The 27,842-nt window shown below is 39.9% G+C and overlaps 1 protein-coding gene across 1 annotated transcript in view; it reads left to right on the top strand.

The window, feature by feature from the left end:
* The window catches only part of igsf11 (immunoglobulin superfamily member 11), a 165,757-nt gene that overhangs the window by 29,397 nt on the left and 108,518 nt on the right, over positions 1–27,842 (top strand). The window lies entirely within an intron of this gene.

Here is a 27,842-nt window from a genome sequence, read left to right as displayed (position 1 = left end):
ACATTTAATTCGGACTGCTCGAGTATTATAACTACTGGAATGGACATAGAGGACATTATGAGCGGCTATACAGAACTACAATTCATGTTTGTTTATATATTTCACAATGTACACGGTGTCAAAGCAGCTCAACATAGCTCTAGTAAAGTCCAGATTTCAGAGTTGAAAACTGTACCGAATATAATTTTTCGTCACGTCATTTTTACATTGGGAGCTTCTACTGAGAATTAAACTTGGATGTCTGTCATCTTATTTTCTGAATTCATTATCCTTTATGTTATTTTTTGTAATAGGTTGTCAGGGTTCTGCCACTCTGGTCTTGTTAATTCTTGTTTTGTGGCAGAGTCCGGACACTAGCTCTGTCTTGTCATGTCCTGTTAGTGCTCGGCTCGAGTTTCCTTGGGTCGAGCACTTGTTTTGTCATTGTCTCGGTGCGCGTCATCAAAGGTGCGCGCGGACCCTGCGCGCTCCCGCTTGTTGACCCGCTCGGGGTCTGCGCGTCCTTGGGACGCACGCTCTTGTACTCGTGTTTGTGTTGTTTCGTCAGCATCGCGCTGTTTCATTCTCAGCGTCTCCGTCTAGTTGGTTTCGGTTTTGGTTGGCGCTGAGATGAAACATTTGTGTGAGCGCACGGTAAGGTGTTTTACTTATCGTGTGCTCGTGTCTTGCGTCTGTTGTCAAAGCACGCGGCTCTGTTACATTGGTCGGTGCTTTTGTTGTGTGTGTTGTCTTGTCATACGAAACGCGGTTAATGAGTTCTCATTGGCTGCGTGTTCTAGTCTTGTTAATGTGAGCACCTGGCTGTGTTGTCTCTTAGGTCAGGTGCTCTCCCGTCTATCGTCTAGTCCCACCCTCCTTGTTAACCCATTATTAGTTAATTATGTTCATCTGTTTGTGTGTTTTACTCCTGCTTATATTCTCCTCATGTTTGCTGTCCTGTGCCAGTTCGTCATCGTATGTCGTCGATATTTCCCTGTCCTGTTGTGTCCAGCTCTACCTTGTCCAGCCAACCCAGTCAAGTTGTTTTTGTCTTATTATTCATGTTTTCCCCTCGGGGTAGTTTGTTTTGCTGTTTTTGCCTTTTTATTTGTGTATTATTATAATAAGTATTACTTTACACTGCACTTGGGTCCTCGCCCCTTTTTTCCTCATTGAACCGTGACATAGGGCTGGGCGAGACTGCAAAAAAATGATCACAATATCATGTTTCATATCATTGGGTATTGATAATTATTGAATACTTTTTAACAATCTATTTAGGTAAATTAGCCAGTTAAACTCCGCGACGTCTTCAACTTTCGCTTTAAGATTTAAAGGGCTAGCATTGCACCAGACCCCCTTAAGTGGTTTCGTTTAAAAGTGTAGAATCTATATTTTATGCACATATGCTTCACCTTGGTTTTTATTCTACTGTACAATACTTATTTACACTTAAATACACAGTATTTTGGATACCCGAGCTGGGTATTGAACATTGGTTCATTTTCATATTTTTCATATGGTTCATATTGTCCCCGTACCTTGCATTCTTGCTCTCTTCTCCTGCCTTGCATTACAGTTGATCTCTTTTTACCTGCTTTTATTGGCAGTCACAGGAGCACCGGTCATTTCAGCTGATTCTTTCCTCCTGCCTTTTATTCCCTTTTTCCCCTATTTATAGCACGTCATTTCCCTTCATGTTTGTCAGTATGTTGTCGCTTGTGTGTCTGTGCGAAGCATTCCGTTACTCACCTTGTATTTGTGTCCAGGACTGCCAGTGAGCGAGCGTCCCGTTGTTCTGGGTTTTTCCTTGATGCTTCCTCAGCGTTCACCCAACTGGGTTACTTTTGTTTTGTTGCTCTCCCTGAGACCCACTCCTTAAATAAAGACTTTGTTTTTCTGCATTTGAGTTGACCTCTTCACATATATATATGACACATGTACAAGTTCTAGCTCAAATGAAAGCTCTTGCCGGTGCTCATACAGTTTTAGCATTCTTGTTACTGAATTATATTCTCATATCAAACGGTTGTCGAATGAATCGCGGTGTTTCCATGGCGCAGAAGTGAAAACAATACATTTATGATCTATAAGCAGCCCCAGATAGCACAGACAGCTGTCATCTCTTACCTTATGCTGTGCGCTTCAGGGCCATTTCTCCTCTGTTTTTGAGGTGATGTGCATAAGTAATCCTTTTAAATGTCTGACGTGGTCCAAACACAGTGAATTATGTTTGATTAAACAAAAGAATAGTGAAATATTTAAAACAATGATCGATCCCTGTGGCTTGTATAGCGCCTCTCATCAGTTGGAATACAATAACTTCTGCATAGATTATGGTAGAGACATGTTTCTTTTTTCCTATGATTACAGACATGTGCAGGAACCACCAAAATTATTTACAGCAAGCTAGACCACACAGAACCTAAAGGGTACACTTTCAAATGTGAGTTTATAAGAAAAAAATACAAGAAGCGCCTCTTTTATTAGGTGTTTATTATAACACAGACAACAAATACAGTTATTTTAAACACTTTCAATAGTGTTTTATGAAAATTCAAAGAGTTTTATTTAAAATAATACCAAATGTTTTGCATTTTCACCTCTGCATGTGAATTTGGGAAGCTTTTAAATTTGGGTAGGCAAAATCCAGGTGGAAATCCCAAAATAGCACTAGAGTTTAACTGGTTAAAACATACAATTAATTACTAATTAAAATTATCACTGCTTATTGCAACATACTCTGCAAACAATGCTTTTCTTATGTGTAGTTTTTGTCTTGTTTCTTCTATAAAAGTTCTTAAATCAAGAATTAGACAGGTAAGAAATACTGTATTGTTTTAGAAATAGTGTCAAAATTAAGTGAGTTTTTCTTTAAAACAATTATCTTGACATAAGATTATTTTGCTTGTGGTGGCATGGTGGCTCAGTGGTTGCTCATGGTGGCCTGATAGCAAGAAGGTCGCTGGTTTGAGTCCCGGCTGGGTCAGTTGTCATTTCTGTGTGGAAACGAGTCAAAGCAAAGTAAGAATAGGATGTTTTGCATTGTGATAATTCAATTTCTATAGCTGAATACTATTAGACTCATCAGAAAAACGTCAAATAGTGCTATTCAATCTATCTTGTGAAATTGCATTCATATTGCATTATTTATCGCAGAAAAATGAAATATGTTTTATGAAAATTTAAAGGGTTTTCTTTAAAATGATACCAAATTTTCGCATTTACATCTCTGCATGTGGATTTGGGAAGCTTTTAAATTTGGGTAGGCAAAATCCAGGCGGAAATCCCAAAATAGCACTAGAGTTTAACTGGTTAGGATTGTTTTTTATTTAATTTACCAACATTTATTCATTCATTCATTTTCTTTTCGGCTTAGTGCCTTTATCAATCCACAAACCACCGCCAACTTATCCAGCACATGTTTTACGCAGCGGATGCCCTTCCAGCTGCAACCTATCACTGGGAAACACCCACACACTCTCATTCACACACGCATACACTACGGACAATTTGGCTTAATCAATTCACCTGTACCACATGTCTTTGTACTGTGGGGGAAACCGGAGCACCCAAAGGAAACCCACGCGAACACAGGTAGAACATGCAAACTCCACACAGAAACACCAACTGACCCTGCTGAGGCTCGAGCCAGCGACCTTCTTGCCATGAGTGCGTCGCCAATTTATCAACATTACTAAGGCAAATAGTTTTAATAGTCAAAAACAAAAATATTTAAGCAAAATATCTGATCTAACACAAGTGTTAAAGAGACTCTTAAACTGGATAAATAAAATGTTACAAAGTGTGTGCAATGGAAAGAGTAAACGCTGAACAATCAAACTTATGTGAATAATAATGATACCGTAAACCTCAAACTCTGTCAACAAAACTAATAACGATAATCAATTCTGAGCAAAGTAAAGGAACTAAGCATCATTATTCCAAACCATATCACATTACAAATTGTGAAGTTGGATGACTATATTACCCCCTATGCTAAAAACTCTTTCAGATGGGGAGCGAGTGGCTAGGATGCACAAGAAAAGAAGCCAAAAAGCCACTCTGACGACATCCTTGCATCCTTTTTTATTTACAATCTCCTCACTGCTGCTATACGGCACTCATATTCGCATGTGTTAATATTCTGACCTGAAGTGACAAGTGCGTGTGGTTTCCTTCACCCCGGCGTCTCTCGTAACTAGAAGACCATCAACTGTTATCTCAGAGGATGACAGACGGACAAAAAATTTCTGCAGCTCAAGTGTATGGAGAAAAGTAAAAAGGTTGTGTGCTTGTCTGAGGTAGTTAGTCTACCGTTACTGATATTCCATACATAGTGTGAAGCAGATCAGCTTTCGGAAAAGTTGGGATATTTTTCAACTGGGTGTACCTGGAAAATGCGATCGCATCATGTGCGCGGAGCTTGCACACCATGCATGTTGCTCACTATCTTTTGCCGTATTTTGCTCCATTGGAAATGACAAACTTACACCTTATTGGCATTGCTTCAAAGGCACACACTCAGCAGCCACATTTTAATAAAACTATAGCCTTCATAACGAAACTACATACTGAACGTTTTTTTATTGTTATTGTCAATGGTGTTTGATCAATAAATACCAATAAGGATTTTATCGCCCAGCCCTATTTTGTAATATAGCCTATAATTGTGTAGTAGTTATAGGACGTCCACGAAGGCTTGTCCTTCATTTGTCTGGTAATTAGGAGATTATTTTGTTTTACTTCAGTGATAATTTTTCGACAGAAATGTATATTTTTGCTATAAGAAAGTTATGTTTTTGTTAGCAGACAGTTGCAAAGGCATGTGAAAACATATTGGATGCTGAAATGCATGTGGTTAATTTGACCTTTATGGACATTCAGTGTAGAAATACTCTTTTGTCTTTTGTGATTCTTAATAAATAATGTTAGAATGCAATATATAGACATTTAAGAAGAATCAGGGTGCATAGTTAATATTCAGAAATATATATGAAGAGTGAAAAGCAAGATCACAGAAAAAAAAACATAAGTAATATCAATAGAGATGCACCGTGCAAGCAGAGTAATAATATTACAGTCATGTAAACACAATCCAATCAAATCCCAAAGGATGAAGTAAACTCCTGACCCGTATTTCATGCTGAGTTTTCAGTTTCTCTCAGCGTTGTGTCACACAATGGGAGGGTAAATGTGTTGTGAATGTAGTTTCATCCATTTATGAATAACGCAATAAGGACTTAAAACTACAGCTGGGAAATAAGTATTGAACCTGTCATGTTTTTCCTGGGAATAATATCTCTAAAGGAGCTGTTGGAATTTAATCAGATTTTGGTAAAAACCCAAACAATGCAAAAAATAAAATAAACCAAAACTAATCTAAAAATGAGTTCTGTGTAATAACAGTGGACTGACAAGGAAAAAGCACTGAACTACTGAAACCCAAATGTGTTTTTGGTGCTGGCAGCTTAAAGACGCCTCTCATATGGAGAATAAAGTCACATGCCTTGCTCAGGTGTGAGTTTCTCACAGACTTCAACAGAGTGTAAAAACCTTGATGGTTCTGTGGGTCTTGTCTATCAAATCTGAGCTTTATTCTGTGTTTTCTATTGGATTCACATCAGGTGATTGGCTGGGCCATTCTACAGCTTGATTTTCTTTCTCTGAAAGCATCTGAGAGTCTCATTAGCCGCATTTCCACTATCGGGCCAGTGCGAGCCAGGGCTTTAATCGGGCCAGGCCGGGCCAATAGCCTGGGAGGTTGAGAAATGAGGCCGAAATCATGTCGCGTTTCCACTGTCGGGCTAGTTGCTCGCAGCGCGTCACGCAAACACCGCCCCCAGAACGTCCCCCGAATCAAACGTCACACAACCCGTCACACAACCCGCCCACTTCAGCGGGAACAAAAAACTCAAATTATAACCACAAACACAACCTGGCATCACTACGAGAGCTGGAAGATGGAGAACACCGAAGCGATTGCTTTTTTACTGTTTGTGGTCTGTTGGTGTAAGGCCAGACAGCGATCCCTGGATAAGGACATTCGAGTTCGGCGGCATTTACCTCGAACACAGATTTTTCTTAGTGAGTTGATCAAGCGCGATAGCAAAACAAATGTAAGGGAAGAAAGCATCTTGTCTCCTCTTTACCTGACAGGAAAACTCCGCCTTTGTACGTAACCCCGCCCCGAAGCCCCAGTTGGCCCTCCTTGGCCCAAGGTATTCGGTGGGCCGAAAAAGGCCGGACGCTGGCCCCAAGGAAGCCCCGCTTTGGCCCGATTACGCCCCGGAAGTGATAGTGGAAACGCGACTGGCCTTGGCTCGCCCTGGCTCGCTCGCTTTAGGCGCGATAGTGGAAACGCGGCTATTGGCTGTGTTTTGGATCATTGTCTTGCTGAAATGTTTTCATCTTCATCCTCCTGCTAATAGATGTTGGACTGAAGCAGCTGATATTGATTTACACTGAGGAAGGGCAGAGGGTTGCTGAAGAACTACTGAGAGATTTCAGCTGCTGTCTGGGCTTTCACTGCCGAACTACACCTTCCTTTCTTCATGTGTTTAATTCTTTTTCCCTGTGTCACTTCATTTTATTACACAAAACTTCATTTGTAAACTAATTAGATTTGTTTTCTTTGCAAAAATGGATTTCTTTGGTTGTTATCAACATCTGGGGAAAATTTCAAGCCAACAAAACCTTTAGACATATGTTTTCTGAGAAAATGATGACGTGTTCAATACTTATTTTCCCCGCTGTATATCATAATGTTTTCTGGTGGACATACTGGTCTCATTGTGCATAAACTTTACATCTGCATTATATTAAGAGTTTCAGCTGACTAAAACAAGATAAAAAATACATTACCTGATCAAACAAATGTGGCGATAATATACAGTAATTTAATAATGTGCATTGCTTTAACTGTTTTAAATCATCTCTGCTTTTCCTTTAAAGGAAAATCTCTGAAACATTGCCATCCGAAAGTAGCTCCTGACTCCAAATGAGCTGAAAGAAATTCACTTATTAAACTCTCAGCGGATTTGATCTGTTGCTAAGGGAAAGTCACAAGTTTGTTTGGGATCCCCGAGAGGATGAGTTTTTACCCCTCTCAAACAATTAAAGATTCCTCAAGCTACAGCGTCTGTGTTTTGGCTTTCATGAAGTGAACTTCTGTCCCCTTTTCAAGCTGTTTCCAAAGTCCTGAGGCCCCTGAAGACAATCAACTTCTGTTCAGAAGCGTCCGGCGCTCTCTGGAAACGGCGCTGATCTGTTTTTTTCCACGTTGGAAATGAAAGCCGAAGAACTTGTGACTCGGATGAAACAGAAGGACACAGAGGAAAGACAGAGAGGAGCGAATGTGTTGTTTTGATTCTGGTTTCAGGGCTTGATTAGCCACCCAACGCTAAAAAACATGTTACTCTGAGTTAATGCTGCAGTAAAGCCAATGCTTTAAATCATTAAAGCAACACGCTGATGTTTAAATACTTAAACACACGTGTGTCTGCTGAATGAAAGGTCAGAGATGCAGCTCAAGAGTTGCTCTTTTATATCTTAAACCTTTCCACACCATTGTTTTTACAGCAATCTGTGTTTTAGGTGTAGGGAGCCACTAACACATGTCCTGAATCAGTTACAGGACTTGTGGGTCTCCTATGTCATCATATAAGACCATCAAAGAAATTGTGAATGCTAAACTGAAGTGTTATTCAGCTGTTGATGGACTCATATAATCGACAACGCCGGCAGCTCACTCTGCAACTCTCACACGGTCCCCCACTGAAGCTAAGCAGGGCTGCACCCGGTCAGTATCTGGATGGGAGACCACATGAGAAAGCTAGGTTTGCTGCTGGAAGTGGTGTTAGTGAGGCCAGCAGGGGGCGCTCAATCTGGTCCGTCTGGTCCTAACGCCCCAGTATATTGATGGGGACTCTATAGTGCTCACTGTGTGCTGTCTTTCGGATGAGACGTTAAACTCAGGTCCTCTGTGGTCGTTAAAAATCCCAGCATGTCCTTCAAAAAAAGAGTAGGGGTTTAAGCCCGGCATCCTGACCAAATTTTCCCACTGGACTCTGTCCATCATGGCCTCATAACCATCCCCATATTATAATTGGCTTCATTACTCTGTCTCCTCTCCACCAATCAGCTGGTGTGTGGTGTGCGGTCTGGCGCAATATGGCTGCCCTAGCATCATTCAGGTGGATGAGGAGATTCCTCCCCTAAAAATGTGTGAAGAGCTTTGAGTGTCCAGAAAAGTGCTATATAAATGTAAGAAATTATTATTTATTATTATCTCAAACAAAGATTTTCTAAAATTACACTGAAAACTTCCAATAAAAACCAGACTTTTATTTTGACGGCTGTTGAAAAGACCCTGTGAGCTTCTAAGTGTGTGAAATGGTAATAGATAGGCTTTAAAACACTCGCGGATGTTTTGTTTGTTGCTGCAGGAGTATTTGAGGAGGAGCAGCAGCTCATTTGCAGTTTTGGGACACACAAAAACATGTTTTAGTTTTCTTTTTTTTCACCCAAAAGGGAACATTTACAGCATGATATAATAAATAACTGGACCTACTGAAGTTGAGTTTTAAGGCTTGTAGACAGTTTTTGCTCACTCTTATCATCTGCAGTTTTCGAGACGCTTTTCTGCATTCAAACCCAAACTATTTTTACTGGGATGAGCAGAGTAAATGCGCAAAATCACCTCTGATGATGAAAACTGTGAAATGAAACATCAAATCCTATTTGCTACTCTCCATAGTAACTCCCTCCTGTTGACGTTATTGTAGTTACTGTTGCCGAGGTGTTATTTTTTACATCTGGTATTTTGCATTGTGCCACAGCCATATCACCCTGCAGCCCAAGACCGGTTACTCACTGAAGCTAAGCAGGGCTGAGCCTGGCCAGTATCTGGATGGGAGACCACATGAGAAAACTAGGTTGCTGTTGGAAGTGGTGTTAGAGAGGCCAGGAGGGGGCGCTCAACCTGTAGTCTGTGTGAGTCCTAATGCCCCAGTAAAAGTGAAGGGGACACTATACTGTCAGTGGGCGCCGTCTTTCAGAAGAGACGTTAAACCGAGTTCCTGACTCTCTGTGGTAATTAAAAATCCCATGGCACTTCTGGTAAAGAGCAGGGGTGTAACCCCGGTGTCCTGACCAAAGTCCATCAATTGGCCCTTACCCATCATGGCCTCCCTATCATCCCCATCCACCGAATTGGCTCTATCACTGTCTCTTCCCTCCACCAATAGCTGGTGTATGGTGAGTGCACTGGCGCCGCTGTCCTGTGGCTGCCGTCGCATCATCCAAGTGGATGCTGCACACTGGTGGTGGAGTGGAGAGACCCCCCTCATGATTGTGAAGCGCTTTGGGTGTATGGCCATACACAATACATGCGCTATATTAATACACATTACATTACATTACATGTTAGTGTGCACAATCATGTTGGTACCTTTTGATTAGTCACAAGGCGTTAAGAAGCTGCACTTAGCACATCTGAATCCACTTTTGCTGTATTAAGGAAGGAACGGTCTGCGCACCAGGCTTATTGTCTATAAGGGTTGACCTTATTCTCTTAATGAGTTATGGGTGTGTTTGGGGCATAATGTGCATTAAACCATTCTCTTTAAGAGTGAGTTGTGTTCATGTTATGGTGGATTTGCAAAAAAAAAACAAAAAACAGAATGATTATCATGCTAGGAAAATTTCCATGTTTAAAGATGTTTGTGTGCTGCTGTGCATCCCAGTGTGTGTAATAAACACTCTTTAAATGAGGCCTTGAGAACGTTATAAATCCATAATTTCAAATTGTCAGTAATAAGGTTTTTTCCAACCCAGGCTCACTCTGAAAATGTACCTCCACGGCCATTTCTGGAGACCGCGAAATACGACCCGGCGGCACGTTTTTCTGCAGTTTTTGTTTTCAGGAAATCCGCCAGAGGTCGCTGTGTACGCTTTTTGAGATCTCAAATTTCCCTCGCGAGTGCCATTCGCGCCTGCTGTTCTCGCGTAAACCCACCAGAGGCCGCTGTTGACTCACTTTTGGACAGACTTTCTGACTGACTGAGCAAACGATCACCTGACCCACCCTCTCCCTTCCCTAAACCCAACTAATTTTATCGATTGACCCCCCACCCACTACCCTAAACCCAACCAACACGTTTCAAAAGCAATCCAAAAAAAATAAAAGCCCTCATCTGACTTTTTTTTTTCACCACATTCTCACGCTGCTATTCACTTGTTTGTTTTATATTTTGGATTCTGTTTTTGTCTTACCTGCTTTCTGGAACCGCTCTTCACCGGACTCAAACCCCCGTCTTCGTGGTCAACTCCTCTCTGCATCTCAAATCTGCCGTCGGACGTGGCGCGCTAACGGGACAAACTGGTTGCAGCCGGAATGCCGTCCATACGGAGGTAAGCAGTCAGCTGGTAAGCGCGAAAAGGAACAGCGTCACACCGCCCTGTAGCGTTCGTTTAAAGAAATTAAATGCAGCCATACGTACCTCCGCCTACGTAATTCGCTGTCTCCAGAAACGTCCGCAGGGCTACGTTTCCACAATGAGCTTGTGTTGGTTTTTTCATTTGGATGGTGAACATAATATTATATATTTTAATTTTACTGGAAGATGGACAACAAAAGCTTCTCAATTCTTAGGAGATCACATTCTTCAGTGTCTGTATAAAAAATCAAAGGTTATTGTGATTAATATTTCTCAAATGGGGAAGAACGGTATATGTGCAGTTAGTGTGGAATAACAGGATAACTCCAATTCATCACGTCACTTTAAACCACTAAAGATCTGATTCCTTTATCTTAGTTTTAATACAGTTACAGGAACTTCAGATTAATATTAAGCATTCCTTTCAAGTTTATTATTATTATTATTTAAAAAGAGAACATACAGTATGAACAATGCACAATACATAGTCCTTCTTACAGTGCAGGTAAATAAATAAATACAACAATAAATGCATACAATGCAGACGTGCATCATAGCTAAATATTGTAGTTTATTTACAAATATACACAAGTGCGCTGTATATCTACTTCAAACTGTTCTCGTGCTCCGCCATCTCACGATATAAATAAATAGATAAACAAATAATCTACTTGCCGTAGTTTACACAGGACTGGTGGGAAAAATGCATTGATACAGCTTTATTATGTATGGTATGTGGTTTATTTTGATAGGTTAACTGTTTTTGTGCTGTTTAGCGCTCCTTAGTGCGTTCAGAGAGAGAGAGAGAGATTGCTTCATATACAGCAGGGGTCACCAATCTCAGTCCTGAAGGGCCGGTGTCCCTCCAGGGTTTAGCTCCAACTTGCCTCAACACACCTGCTTGGGAGTTTCAAGTATACCTAGTAAAAATTTGATCAGCTTGTTCAGGTGTGTTTGATTAGGGTTGGAGCTAAAATCTGCAGGACACCGGCCCTCGTGGAACAAGTTTGGTGACCCCTGATATACAGTATACGGTTCTTCCACTCACCTCTTTCAGTGGATCTTTCCCTGGTTTTTGTTCTCCTCTTTGATTCAAGTATGCTTTCCCAGCATCCCTCAAAGCCTTCCTTACTCTGTCCTTCCATTTGTACATGTCGGCTCTCCTGTTTTTGCAGAGGGTTTTCCTTTTAATGTCTGAAGCGGACATGACATCAAGCGGCATCTCTATTCTTCTTAGTGGATATAAAATGCAGACTCTTGGTCATGCGAAGATATCCTCAAACTGTTTCTGTATACAAAAGTCACACATACAATTATTGTCACATGCTTATCTCATTTTTTTATTTATTTTTTTGACTATATACGGTTGTTCCTCGCACATGCTCAAACAACAACAACAACAACAACAACAACAACAAAACTCCACCATTGACTTTAGTCCAACTTTTAAAATGCATGCATAAAATGTTCCTGAATGACAGTGAAAGTGCCAAACTGCAGTTAAAGTCAACAAATTAATGATTTGGCAAATAATTCGATTACTGATGTCCATGTAAACACAGTCACTGTCTTTCTCCCCTGCCTCTGTTTGTTTTGCCTCTGTGAAAATCAGCCCGTGCCCAAAAGAAAACTTCGTTTTTTATCCAAAACCTTCCCTCGTTCCCTCCCCCGACACTCCCACTTAAACAGAGATGGACACACCCACTTCTTACTGACTTTTTCCAAACTAGAGGTGTGAAAACACCCTGCTGAAATGGCAGGGGTTCGTGGCCCTTTAAATAATGTGGTGCAGAACGTGAACTTGATACCTGCTGTGGGCTGAAACCATAGACTGTAAAATATATGGACGTAGTATCCGTGACGTCACCCATAGGTTTCTGAACACTGCAAAAGAAGCTACAAGTAGGTGCGGCCAACCGTCGCCATTTTGTTCGCGCGTCATCGCACCCACGGCGGGATACCAAACAAGGGCAAAGAGGCGGAGAGTGAGCGGAGCTACAGACACCTGCTGGCACTTCATTACCTGCGACTCGTTTGTGTTCTGACCACATGTGCTTGGCTGTACACTATATCAATAAAGTGTTTAGACTTTTAAAAACACTGTTGTAATACATTGAGCCACTAAACATTGCTCTTATGACGTTTTTCTACAGGAGGAAAACGTGAATTACTTCCAAACACTTCAGATATAGTCTGTGTTAGTAAATGCAAGACTATTGATGAACTCCAGCATAACACTGTATGATAACGCTTCAGATGACTGTTCTAGAGCCTACAGCTAATCAATCTGTCAGATTCTGGAGTGCTTTACGGGTCTAAAGAAAAATATTAATGATAAATGATCTTAAATAAAACAAATACATTTATAGAGATGGTATAAGTATATAACTTTACTCATATGGGAAACGGAGGCCACTTGAATGGTTTGTGAGCACAATTAAGTGCACACAGCATCCCATATAATCTGATAATTGTAAGAAATAAGTCCAAAAGGCAGCTGACTGTGTAAAGCCACATAAAACAGAACAAAAATACGATGAATATGTCGAGATCAGTGGCTAATCTGCCGGATTCAGCTGAGGTGAAGTGACGGCGACCAGCGAGACCTAGCTGTCACTCAAGTGGCCACGCCCTTAATTATGCAGACTCAATATAACCTAATATAAAGGAAATGGATGAGTTATAAAAAAATTCACCCCTCACAGTTGTCATGGAGGGTAATAATAGCTATATGAATCAAAATGGTTCTTTGTACCAGGCTGTAAACACCTTTATTTCTGCTGTAAAGTTGGCCATTCTAACAGTGGGCTCAATTGCAATTTGCTCTATTATGGAGCCAGGACTAGCGGAATTTTGATGAATTGCAGTTTCAGTTACTTCCGTATTGGCTTCCCGAGGGAGAGCGGGAGGTTGCAGCTTGGCTAAAACTAGCAAAAATATACTTCATTGACCTCCATTCACCTATATAATCTGTAATTGCAGGTTAACTATGTTTATAAATAATAATTAAAAGCTACTAGGTACTAGTTAAAATTATTAGTAAGTAAAACCTTCTGTAAAGCTGCTTTGAAACAATAATAATTGTAAAAAGCACTGTACACATGCATTGTGCTAGGTGTATGATAGGGCCCTCAATGTTGAGTCTGGAGGTCAAGGTTTAGTGAATAAATGAGGTTAAAGTCAGAGGTTATCAGGACAGATGATTTCTCCTAATGAGAGCTGAATCCTCATTGGCAGGTGAAGACAATCGTATTGAGTACAGCGAATGTTTTCTGGTCTCTCATTAGCAGAAGCGGTTGTGGTCCTCCATTAGGCGTCCTGGGGTCGAAGAGCATTGATCTGAGCCAGAAATACTCTCATCAGTACCCCAGCGACAGACTAACCTGCAATTTATGCAGAAAAGGTTTTGAAGTCTTGTGGAGTGGCACTTGAGATGCATGAAAAGAGCAGCTAGGCTTCATTCTCGATCTGTGATGGAGGAACATTCACTTCTGAACATCATCAAGTCCGCATTACTGCAGCTTTGGATAAAAGCATCTGATCTGTGTTTTTGTAATATCAGTATTGCATCAAGATTTAAAAGTCTCGCATAATCTGCTTGCTGTCACAGATGTTCCTTAAGTGTAACTCACTGTGTCACTTATGTAAAACACAACTCACACGTTCACATCAGAACTGCAGGATTTTGTTTCATATATATCTGTTTATCTTTAATATTCATTCATTCATTCATTCTCCCTCAGCTTAGTCCCTTATTTATCAGGGGTCACCACAGTGGAATGAACTGCCAACTTATGCAGCATGTGTTTTTACACAGCGGATGCCCTTCCAGCCACAACCCAGTACTGGGAAACACTCGTACATTCACACACACACACTCATACACTACGGCCAATTTAGTTCATCAATTCCCCTATAGCGCATGCAACCCAGGCTCATTCTGAGAACGTAGTCCCGGGGACGTTTCTGGAGACCGCGAAATACGTCCCGGGAGGTACGTGTTTTTACAGTTTTTGTTTTCGCGAATCCGAGAGAGGCCGCTGTGCGCGCTTTTTCCAGCGCCGTTCTCGCGTAAACCCGTTAGAGGCCGCTGTCGAACGACCTTCCGCCTGTCTGCCTGGATGACAGAATGATTGACCGTGCGACCGGCCAATCGGCTGACCCACCCTCCTCCGTCCCTAAACCCAACCAACGACGATTCACAAAAGCCGTCCAGAAAAAGAAAAGCCCTCGTCTGATTTTTACCACGTTTTCGGATTTTGACCAAATTCTCACCCTGTGACAAACTTGTTCACTTCATTTTTTGGATTTTGTTTTTGTTTTCTTACCTGATTTCTGGAACCGCTCTTCCCCGGACTCAAACCCGGTCGTCGTCGTCGTGGCCAGCCCCTCTCTGCGCCTCGAGTCCGCTAGAGCACACGAAGAGCTAACCGGACAAACTGGTTGCAATTGGAAAGCCCTCCACACGGATGGCCGGCTGGCAAGCGTCGAAAAGAACGGCGTCACACCACCCCGCAGCGTTCGCTTAAAAAAATGAAATGCAGCCGTACGTACCCCCAGCTACGTTTTTTCGGTCTCCAGAAACGTCCACGGGACTACGTTCTCAGAATGAGCCTGGGTTGAGCGCATGTGTTTGGACTGAAACCGGAGGAAACCCACGCCAACACAGGGAGAACATGCAAACTCCACACAGAAATGCCAAATGGCCCAGCCGGGACTCAATCCAGCGACCTTCTTGCTGTGAGGCGATCGTGTTATCCACTGCGCCACCGTGATGCCAGGATTTATATTACAACTAAATAATAATAACAATGCATTGTTGATCACACCACAACATGAAGAACTACCTACAGTATACTCTCCTCTACTCTTCACACTGTATTCAGTCTTGGTTTTTCTGCTCTTGGTAGGGTTTCTGACTTCTGAAAGTTAGCAGCAGTGGTTTTCTGGTCACCCATCGAGCCGGTTTATTTATTCATACGGAGCCGAGGGCTGTCAGAGAGAAGCGTGGCCTTGCAAATGAGGAGGATTTGTTCCTGTGAACGCTGGATCTGCTCTCTCTGAGGAGTGTATTAGAGGCGCAGAGATTGGGCTTTGACGCTCCTCTCGGGACCTCATTGATTTGATCACATTCAGGCAGGCTGATACACACACACACACACACTCTTGGCATGGGCCGGTGTAAGATTCTGACAGTATGATAACCTTGGATAAAAATATCACGGTGTTGTGATTATTGCTCTAAAATAAGTTCTACTTAAATGTCTGGGTTAAAAAACAACACTTTTTCCCGATTGAACACGATGTATTTTATTTAAAGAAACATTTATAATATTTTGCTGCAGTAAACATGTCGGCTGAATAATTAAAATAAATCACTGACTTCTGCTGTCTTCAAAAACACTGATTCCTCTACACCTTGAACAGGCATCTGTGGAGATCTTTCTTTTCTGCAGATATAAAGTAAAGCCTCTGCACTGTTCAGCTCTTCAGCATGCTGGATGTTGGTTTATTAGACATTTGGGTAATACTTTATAATAACTACACACTATGAGTCATTTATTAAGCATTAGCAAATAGTGAATTCATTATCTGTTAAGCATTAACTTTACATTAATAAACGTTAGTAAGCAGTTTATAACTGCAGATACAAATGCTGTATTCTTGACCTACAAACACACTTATAATGTGCTTAATAATTGTTCATTAATTAATTAATTAATTAAATAATAATTCATTAGTAAATTAAGTATTTGCATTATTTACCAACCATTTGTATTTAAGAGTAGTTTTAAGATCATTCAGAAGGAGTTAGTAAATGATTAATAAACTATTGAAATCAACATTTATATATATTATTATTCAAGCATAATAATAATGTTTACTATGTATGTTAATAAATGCTTTATTAACTCAACTTCATGCAGTTTTGAGACCTAATCTATAAAGTGAGGGCTATTAATGCTTTATAAATCCCTTATAAATGACAATTAAAGGCTCAGTGTCAAATGAACAATATTGACCAACAACCTGGAGCTCAAAACACGCTCAAAACAGTGGTGATAGTGGACTTAAGGAGAAACCCCCCCTGCTTTCCCCCCACTGAGCATCATGGACAGCATTGTGGCAGCAGTGGAGTCATTCAGGTTCCTGGGCACCACCATCTCTCAGGATCTGAAGTGGGACACTCACATTGACTCCATTGTCAAAAAAGCTCAACAGAGGCTGTACTTTCTTCGTCAGCTGAGGAAGTTTAACCTCCCAAAGGAGCTGCTGAAACAGTTCTACACCTCCATCATTGAATCAGTCATCTGCACATCAATAACTGTCTAGTTTAGCTCAGCTACTAAATACGACCTCCAAAGACTACGTCGAATAGTTCGGACTGCTGAGCGAATCACTGGTACACCCCTTCCTACTCCCCAAGAACTGTACTTATCCAGAGCGAGCAGAAGGGCTGCCAAAATCACTCTGGACCCCTCACACCCAGCACACTGCCTCTTTGAACTTTTACCTTCTGGTGGACGCTACAGAGCACTGCGCACCAGAACAGCCCGACACAGAAACAGTTTCTTCCCTCAGGCAATCCATCTCATGAACACTTGATGATAATAACTGTGGAACCAACATCACTACTTACTATACACTTTTATACACATATACACTTATTTAACAACACACTTTACATGCCAATTTGCACATAACAGCTGCACATATAACGTTGTATATAGTAATATAGCTGTACATACACTTGTCAATCTGTATATTTGCATTCACTACTTACTTCTATTTTTTTTTAAATATATTTATGATCTGTTTTTTGTTCTGTCTCTGTTATCCTGTTGCACTGTAGAAGCTCTGTCACCAAAACAAACTCCTCATATGTGTCAACATACCTGGCAATAAAGCTCTTTCTGATTCTGATTCTGATCTTTGCAATCTCAGTTACTGTAAAGTTTAAACATTGCCGAATAACAGGAGTGTCAAAATACGACATCAAATTGGATAAAACAACAACAATATAATAGTTTTACAATGTAATAGGATGCAATGTTTAAACTGCACAGTAATTTAATTTATTTAAGATTTATTTTTCATTTGATACAGTTTTATTAGTGTATGAAACTGTATCTGACCTTTTAATTGTCATTTATAAAGCATGAAGAGTCCTCACTTTAGATTAGGTCACAAAACCTGGATGAAGTTGAGTTAATAAAGCATTTATTAACATACATAGTAACCCTTAATATATGCCTGAATAATAAGAATTATAAATGTTAATATGAATAGTTTATTAATCATTTACTAACTCATTCTGAATGATCTTAAAAACAACCAACTATACTTAAATAACTGGTTTATAAATAATGCAAAACTTAATTTACTAATGAAAAATAAATCATTAACAAAGTATGAAAATACAATTATTAAGCCCATTAAAGATGTGGTTATAAGTCAAGAATAATGCATTTATAGCTGCAGTTATAAACTGCTTACTAACGCTTATTAATATAGAGTTAATGCTTAACAGATAATGAATTCACTATTTGTTAATGCTTAATAAATAATTCATAGTGTTTAGTTATTAGTAAAGTGTAACCAGATGCTGAATCATGGACTGACCAGGCTTTTTTCTGCTGTTGCTCTAAAAAAACGAAATAAAATAGTCATAAACAATCTTACTTATACCGTAGGAACTATATAACAGAAAATTTGAGTGCTTTTAAAATCTTGTCCACATCCATATCACCCTGCAGCCCAAGACCGGTTACTCACTGAAGCTAAGCAGGGCTGAGCCTGGTCAGTATCTGGATGGTAGACCACATGAGAAAGCTAGGTTGCTGTTGGAAGTGGCGTTAGGGAGGCCAGCAGGGGGCGCTAAACTTGTGGTCTGTGCGTCCTAATGCCCCAGTATAGTGAAGGGGACACTATACTGCTCAGTGAGCGCCGTGTTTCAGATGAGACTTTAAACTGAGGTCCTGACTCTCTGTGGTTATTAATAATCCCATGGCACTTGTGTTAAAGTGTAGGGGTGTAACACCTGTAGGACACTTGATTGAATTCCCTTGATCGACCCTTACCAATCATAGCCTACCAATCATCCTCATCCACCGAATTGGCTCTATCACTGTTTCTCCACTCAACCTTTAGCCGGTGTGTGGTAGGCGCACTGCACACTGGTGGTGGTGTGGAGAGACCTCCCTCATGATTGCGAAGTGCTTTGGGTGTATGGCCATACATGGTCAATATTATTAGTCCCCTTAAGCTATACTTGTTTTGGATAGTCTCCAGAATACACCACTGTTATACAATGACTAGCCTAATTACCCTAACTTTACCCTAATTAACCTAGTTAAGCCTTTAAATGTCTCTTTAAGCTGTATAGAAGTGTCTTGAAGAATATCTAGTCTAATAATATTTACTGTCATCATGGCAAAGAGAAAATAAATCAGTTATTAGAGATGAGTTATTAACACTATTATGATTAGTAATGTGTTAAAGAAATCTGCTCTCTGTTAAACAGAAATTGGGGAAAAATATACAGGAGGGTGAATAACTCAGGAGGGCTACCACCCAGCGACAATATGAATGCATGAGATACATTCCTCAGACGTTTGAGATTGTAATTTTTCATTTGCGCTGCGCTGTGGGTTTACGGATGCGGATGGAGAACGTTTGCTTTCATGTCTGATATAAAGGAGGCTGTGTGTGGCGTGACGATGCTCATAATGTGATTCAATACTGACTGTAGCTCACAAAAACTCTCCTGAACATCTTCCTGTCACCGCCTGCTGCATGATACACACACACATACACACACACACACACACACACGCACACACACACACACACACACATACACACACACACACACACACACTATCAATATATCTATCACTATCAAAGTCATTGAAGTTTATTTCTTTTACTCGCAGTATGGGTTTTAGTTTTATGCATTCTGGTAAAAATTTTTAAAATAATGGTAGAATGTATTGATAATCAAGTTATTTTAAATAATAAATAATATTTTGATTGTGTTGAATAATTATAAAATATTAATACTTAAATAATATTTTATATATTAGAACAAATATAGCATATTAATTATAATAATGAATTTACTTTACATGTTTTAATCATATTCTAAATGTAAATAATGCTAATTAATTCTATAATAAAAATGATAATAAAGAGTTTATCAAATTATTGTATTTTACTGTTAATATTTTATCATATAATAATACATCTTTAGGATTATAAATTAAATTGTATTGAAAATAAAGTGACGCCACGGTGACTCAGTGGTTAGCACTGTGGCCTCACAGCAAGAAGGCCGCTGGTTTGAGTCCCAGCTGGGCCAGTTGGCATTTCTGTGTGGAGTTTGCATGCTCTCCCTGTGTTAGTGTGGATTTCCGGGTGTTCCGGTTTCCCCCACAGTCCAAACACATGCAGTATAGGGGAATTGATGAACTAAATTGGCCGTAGTATGTGAGTGTGTGTGTGAATGAGAGTGTATGGGTGTTTCCCTGTACTGAATTGCAAGGACATCCGCTGTGTAAAATATATTCTGGAATAGTTGGTGGTTCATTCCGCTGTGGCGGCCTCTGATGAATAAAGCCGAAGGGAAATGAATGAATGAATGAATGAGTAACAGTTTTTCATGAAATAAACTTTATTTACTGATTATTTTACTGATTATTTTACAGCTTAATTCCATCTAATTATATTTTACATGTAATAATCTACTTTACTTTTTTTTCCCTAAATAATTCTACTTAATAGTTCTACTTAAAATGCTGCGTTTTATTTAATAATCTTGTTTTTTTTTATGTATTTATTTATTTGATACATTTATTTGTTATGAAAACATTTGGAATAAAGATATTATTTGGCAATGTATTTATATAATGTCTATATTAGGGCTGGTCAATATCGATAATTATGACGATAAATCTCAAATCTTTATATCTATCAATTTTAAAGGATTTTCAGCATGCCAATCCCTTTATGCAGCTGATTTAACACATTTTGTGAAATGTTTTAGCTGCCTGATAAATAAAAAAATAGAGCAGCACGGTGGCGCAGTGGGTAGCACAATCGCCTCACAGCAAGAAGGTCGCTGGTTCGAGCCTCGGTTAGGTCAGTTGGAATTTCAATGTGGAGTTTGCATGTTCTCTCTGCGTTCGCGTTTCCTCCGGTTGCGCCGGTTTCCCCTACAAGTCCAAAGACATGTGTGGTACAGGTGAATCAAGAAGGCTAAATTGTCCGTAGTGTATGAGTGTGAATGAGTGTGTATGGATTTTTTTCCAGTGATGGGTTGCAGCTGGAAGGGCATCCGCTGCGTAAAACATTTGATGGATAATTTGACGGATCATTCTACTGTGGCGACCCCGAATTAATAAAGGGACTTAGCCGAAAAGAAAATGAATGAATGAATGAATAAATAAATAAAAAATAATAAACAAACAAACAATCTTAATCATTTTTCAGCATTTACTGTTCAAGTTTTCAACAATCAAAGACATTACCCTACAAGTTATTGTATATTATCGTTTAACATCAGAACAAATGTAAACAGACTTGGAGCAAGTAAAAGGTGAGTTAAGGCTGACAGAATCTTCAGTTTTGGATCTCCTTTTAATAGTGAATATGGTGAATCTAGGGTGAAATATCCTTTAATATATATTATTTAGGGATGTTAATTATTACTTGATGATCAATTGACTGTCAATAACCCTTTAATCGATAGACCTTATCGATGACTGATTAAGCATGGACATTTAAAGGTTAAGTTATGCTTTGCGCTGTGAGATGCGTCCACGCATTACTTAATCAAGTGTGTGCAGTTTACCTTACCCTGAGTCACTCTCTTGATATTGCAGAATGTATAAAACCCTGTTATGTGCAGATCTGTTATATCTGCGGGTATTTGATTTAATTTTTTTCAGGCCTATGTAGACTCTCATTTTAAAAATCGCGCATCACAGCGAGACATGCGGGGAGCATCTTCATTCACACAATGAGTTTCTGAGTTCTCTCATCCTTCAGACCGAGTTCTTCTGAGGTAATCAAAGAATACTATCAGTGCTGCGAATAGTTTGTAAAGACTATCCTGCTTATTCGAGCCGCTTGATTAAACGAATTAAACTGAAACCGGGAAAACAGTTTAATGGATTGTTTTGGCGTACATAGCGGACTTGTTTTGAAGCGCTTCACCTTATGTTGTAGAGATAACAAAAAAATAAGTGTCTTACATGTCTCATCAAGTGCTTATTGAGATTGTGTGGTCTGTTATAGCGTCTTTTCGTTTAGTTTTTTTTTATCGTAAAGCGCCGCTTTCGAAAATGATGACATGAGACTGCTGGGTAGTTGCGCTGATGCTTGTAGATGGTCCACGTTTACCAACACTTGTTTCTAGCATCTTCTAGCATAGTTTCTACCAACACTAGCATGTTCATTAAGGTGGCGTCGTTTTAAATGATGAAACAGGTTTGTGGTGTTGCCTGTTTTTGATGGCACGAGTCGTCTGCACAGTTTTCTCTGTCATGTTGCTGTTTTGTGTTGGATTGCAAAAAACTAAGTAGCTCTGCTGTAGTTTAGTGGCGTTTCTTGTCAACAATGACTGTGACCTTTTTTTTTTACCAATTTTTTTCTTACTCCTTCAAGTCCAACTAACACTGTATGGCTGTAAACTTGTACTACGTGCAGCATCCGGAGCATTACGCGTGCATAAACATCATCGAACAATTATCGAACTATCATTATCGTGATTATTATCGCTATCGAATTATCTCCAAGCCCTATTACATACTTATTTTTTTCTATTGCACCATGCAAAAACAAATTAGGATTGAATGTTTAATTTGTCAGCGCAAGTGAAAATGCAAAACATTCTTGAAGATGCTTTTTTCTTTATGCAAAATATGCATTTTCTGTCCTTATTATTTCCTTTTAAAGTGAAATGTATATGTATATAAGTGGCATTAAATTAAAGATATGCCTTGCTCTCATGCATTTCCTAGCAGTTGAACCCTTGTCCTTCACATCACTGGTGTGGTCTTGTACCGTTTAACCTCCAGGCTTGAGCTGACACCATTAAAGCACATATCTGCATATATCGGGTGTGTTTTAAGTGTTATTGGAGGTGTGTGGGAAATAGGATTGTGCCTCTGAAGTCTCTGGTGTTCAGTCACAGCTGTGTTTCAAGGTGACTTTCACAGCCGGACTCACCTTATTCATGCAGAACCACAAACTACAGAAAACACACACACACACACACACACTTCTACACAGCACCATTCATTCACAGAGCTGCTAGAAGAACGATGGCCCCTTTTCACATTTGCAGGTTTCTCCGCAGCAGAACTCATCATAGTTAGTAAGCTCAGAGCGCAGTGAATGGGAGACTACAACAAATAATGTTTTTACAACCCTATTTGCTGAAATAATAACAGAAAAACTCCATGATGGTGTTATCAAGACTTTCAGAAGAGGGAAAGAAATAGTGTGAGACTGATAACGGCAGCCGGAAGAGAGAATAATGTCAGATTTACTGTTCTGCCCCCATCGACACTGCATTAGAAACACCTCACACAAGCGGTAATTCGTCAATTGTAGTTTGATGCAAAGGTGATGCATCACATACATTACAGGGCTCGAAATTAACCTTTTTGCTTGGTAGCACTGGTGCTGCTAACTTTAAATATCTAGGCGCACCAGTCAAAATTTAGTGGCACACACTAATTATGAGCAGCGTTACTACAAGTATAAATAGATTTACTGCATTTAAAATCAAAACTAACAAGCAAAAAATATATATGCATGCGTGAGGAAAATATGTCTTAACCAAATCCCGTTATCACAAGACAATATGTTTGTATAACATAACTGAGTGACCAAAAGATACACGGAGCGCTCACCGGCCCTGCACACACTGCTTGACATGAATGACTCTGTTAACGATACGTTACTGTGCTGTTCTCACGGCTGGTGTCTGATATTGCACAGATGCTTTTGACATACTTTATTATTTGCAGACGTCATTTAAATAGTAATACCGGCCTTTTCATGAGCTGCAATATTAGTTTAATCTTAGTGCAAGCCTTTTAGTGATGGTGTACGAGGTGTTAAATTGTACATATAGCTGCCACTTGCACAACTGACAGCGTCTGGTGATTAAATGAAGGATTAAACAGAACTACTCGTGCCTAAAATGTGTAGATGTGGCAAACAGTTACCTGAAAACCCCGTCCCACAGACTTTACAGTGAACGCTTTAGTTATTTACACAGCGGACTTGAAGCCAATGGAAGTCTTTTATCCACTCTTGGAGACATGTAGCTGGTGGATTAACATTCTGCACATGATCAGTGATCAGGGGCCTCATGTACGAAGACTTGCGTTGAATTCATACTGAAACATTGCATACAGACAAAGCTGTAAACGTGTGTACGGATTGTATGAAACACTGCGTACGCTGAATCCCATGCATATTCTCTTTGTACATCTAAATTAACGTGAAACTGAGGGCACGTGCACGAGCTCAAAGCCCCTCCCTGCCTCCTCCCCCGTATGAATATGCTAATGACTCCAGTTTGGCAAAACCAAATGAAAAAGCAATGGCAAAAGCAAGCAAAAACAGAAACTACACAATGTGAATTAGAGGTGCTGCTATCGGAGGTAGACCGGAGAAAAACGGTGTTATTTGCAAGAGTTTAGCTGACGCGGTTAATGCAGTGGGGTCTGAACATCGTGAATTAAAAAAGAAATGGTCCGATGTAAAGGTGTAAACTTTTGTAGCGTCTATAGCAGCGTGAGCGGCGTAGCTTGTAAAGCGCATGGCAACATTTTGCTGTGAAAACCGGTCACATGCAACAATTCTATGCACTCGCACAAATGCTGCCAAATATATTTTGAGGTCGCATAGATAAAATTTTGGGCGCATACGTGACCAAAACGGTTGCAATTTCGAGCCCTGCATAAATACATATAAATGTACACACGTTTTTCAAGAAAATCTAAATATTAAAAACTTTCAATTTACAATGCAGATGATCTTTAAACGCAACACAGGCTTATTGTGGATATGTACCCCTGTCTACATTTCTGAAGAGTGTGAATTATGTACCCAGAGATACGTATGGCTGCATTTTGTCTTTAAAACAAACACTCCGGGGTGGCATGATGCCACAGAAGGCTTCTGTTTCTTTTCGCGCTACCAGCTGACCGCTTACCTCCATGTGGCCCAGTAGCTTGCCACGTACATTGGGAGGCACAGCGATATTGAAAGTGGTTCAAGTCCAGCGAAGAATGGTTCCAGAAAACAGGTAAAACAAAAGGCAAAAAATTAAATAAACAAGTAAATGACAGGATGAGAACGTGGTAAGATCGGGAAACAGGGTAAATATCTGGCTTGTGCGAGGGCTGTTCTTTTTCTAGATTGCTTTTAAAAACACTGTCGGTTATGTTAAGCGAATGGGGTGGGTGGGGGGATCGGGGTAACACTTTATTTTGGTGGCCCATTTAAAGATTAGTGTACTGTCTGTTTAATATCTGTTGATACTGCTGCTAAACAGACATTTATCTGACTATAAGAAACTTTGCAAGTACATGTCAACTTACACTAACCCAAACCCTAACCCTAAACCCAACCTAACAGTCTCTAAAGAGAATTAGTTGGCATGTAGATGCAGTATAACTTAAATTCATCAAACGGACCATCAAAAAGTGTGACCGGGATCAGTTGGTCAGTCAGTCGTCAGTGACCTCTAGTGGATTTAAGAGAAGCAGGCGCGAATGGCACTCGCGAGAGAAGTTGAGATCTGAAAAAGCGTACACAGCAGCCTCTGGTGGACTCACAAAACAAAAACTGCAAAAAAACATACCTCCTCGGACGTATTTCACACAGTCCAGAAATGTATGGAGGGGTACGTATGAATAATGAGCCTGGGTCGATTAAACGTGTCATAAAAGTCTTATTTTCATATTTTCATAACAGTTTAACAATCTTATCCATAAAGAAGTCTCATTCAGGATGATTTGTCAGAAACGCTGGATCTGTCGCAAATTACACAAATTAAGCGTAAACGAATTTGTCTCCAAATATAATGAGTTTTCAGCCTCATTAATGAGAAATATGTTTGAGTTTTCTCTTCAGAGTTGAATCATTTAAGAGTTTAGGGTAATTCCTGGTCTTCACTTCTGCCAAATGTTAATGTTGTATGTATATTTTCATGCACGTCATGGAGATGCTATTAACATGCAGGTTATTGAATTTGCATTTAAATGACGACCACGATTTCAATTTACTTTTGATTGTCATGTTTGCTGTAATAGGGGAAATATTAAATAGGGGAAGATATTTTCAGCATCTGTTAAGCCAAAATAAAATCTTGAAAACACACACTTTTACACATGCGTCTACAGCACCACTCATTCACAGAGCTGCTAGAACCATAAAGACGTCTTAATCGGGCTGATTTCTCCGAAAAGTAGAATCAAATGACACAAATGAAGCCTAAACGAATCTGCCTCCAGTTTTAATGATATTCAGCCTCATTAATGAGAGAGTTTTCTCTTCTGATTTAAGAGTTTGGGGTCATTAAGATTGCTCTGGGCTGCGTTTCTTAATAATGCTGTCTCTTAGTAGGCAAGAAGACGCTAGAGGTGCAACTTAACTAAAGGTATACCATTTCTTGGTGTGTTCCTCGAACTATATCTTTAAAGAGGCTGCTTAAGGTTTACCTTCTTATGGTTACTAACACAGGGAGTGACGGAAACAACTGAAGTTTGGATCCACTTGCAGGTTTATTCGGAGTCAGGCAAGCAAAGGTCAACACAGGTGCAAACAGATGTAGGCAATCCAGAATCGTAGTCACTATAACAGGCGAGAGGTCAGAAGGCAGGCAGGGACAAAAAGGCAAAGGCTCAAAAACACTGAGAAACAAGAACAAGAAAACGCGTTGAATTGTCACTTTACAGATAAACAAGACTCAGCAAAGGAAGTGAGTGTGTGTGCTGCTTAAGTAGTGTGTGTAATCAGTCTTTGACAACCCTCAGGTGGTGCAAGTGTAATCAGTCAAAATGAGGAAGCATGTGTGTGTGTGTGAATGGAGTGCATGTATGAACATGTAGTCCAGAAATGGTGGAATTGTAGTCCATATGTGTTTGTGTGTGAGATCCAGCGATCTTGGGAGTTATGATCGCCGGTGATCATGACAGTTACTGTTTAAAGTTGAATTGTTTGTTATGGATGTTAAAACTGTGAGGAATTATTTACTTAATCCCAATCTGCACTGCAAATAATATAAAGTTAAACAGGTTATTTCTGTTTATTTACGATTGAGCTCAACCAAAACAAAGTTCTATTGGTTGTTTTTTTAAAGCCCACTCATCATGTTTCAGTTGAAAGTATGCCAAATATGAACAGAAATGCACGTTTAAAAGCACTTCACAGGACCTGTATTGAGTCCACGTGAGCCAGAAGCTGCAACTGTTTTTTTTTCTTCCATATCCTGACGAAGTTCCAAGAGAAATGAATATTAAATGACAGTAAACAGTGGGCGTGGCTTGTTTTTTTTTTCTTTGAGCTGATTGGATGTAGTAAAGTAGGTGTGTCATTCAGAAAGATGGGGAAAAGTATGGAATAAAATCACTGTCATAAATATTTCGTGCATAAATAAAATTCACGCATCCGTAATTATAAAATCGTAAAGGAAAACGGAGCGTACTCGTAATTTTACGAGGGTACAAGTTCAAAATCTGCGATTAGAACAGACACAGATACGACATTTTCTTTGTCTGTTTGTATATGACTGATAATTTTACGATGGGTGTACTTTACAAACACTGATTACAGTTTCATCACGGACACAATATCCTGATTACGAGTACGAATCAAACAGCGACACTCCACTGTCAAAATTACGTCACCGCTGTCACAGGCGATAATAAACAAGCGAGAGTCATCGATCACAATGGCGCGCCTGCTGGACACTCGAGCTCCACACACACCGTCTCAGGCAAGATTTCTGTTATTCCCTCTTTGAGAAATGTCCGTCATGAGCTGTAATAAAGGTGGAGACTTAATGAGGTCCAATTTCGCTGTGTTTCTTGGACATTTTACAGAATCAAAATTAAGAACGGGCCGAGGATAGAGAACTAGCATAATGGAAGTTAACGTTACAGGCAGCGAGCGCAGTTTCTCAGTGTCTGTTCTTATCACAGGTTTTGAAATTGTACCCTCGTAAAATTACGAGTACGCTTCGTTTTCCTTTACGATTTTATAATTACGGATGCGTGAATTTTATTTACGCACGAAATATTTATGACAGTGATTTTATTCCATAGAAAAGGCTTTGGGGAGAGTTTTTACAACCTAACAGTCCTCCAGCTCACAATTTCTGTTTGTTGTCAAAACTGACAG

Source organism: Danio aesculapii, chromosome 15 (genome assembly GCF_903798145.1).
Source record: "Danio aesculapii chromosome 15, fDanAes4.1, whole genome shotgun sequence".
NCBI lineage: Eukaryota > Metazoa > Chordata > Actinopteri > Cypriniformes > Danionidae > Danio > Danio aesculapii.
The sequence above is the reverse complement of the archived record's forward strand: the minus strand, read 5'-3'. Positions and strand labels throughout refer to the sequence as shown.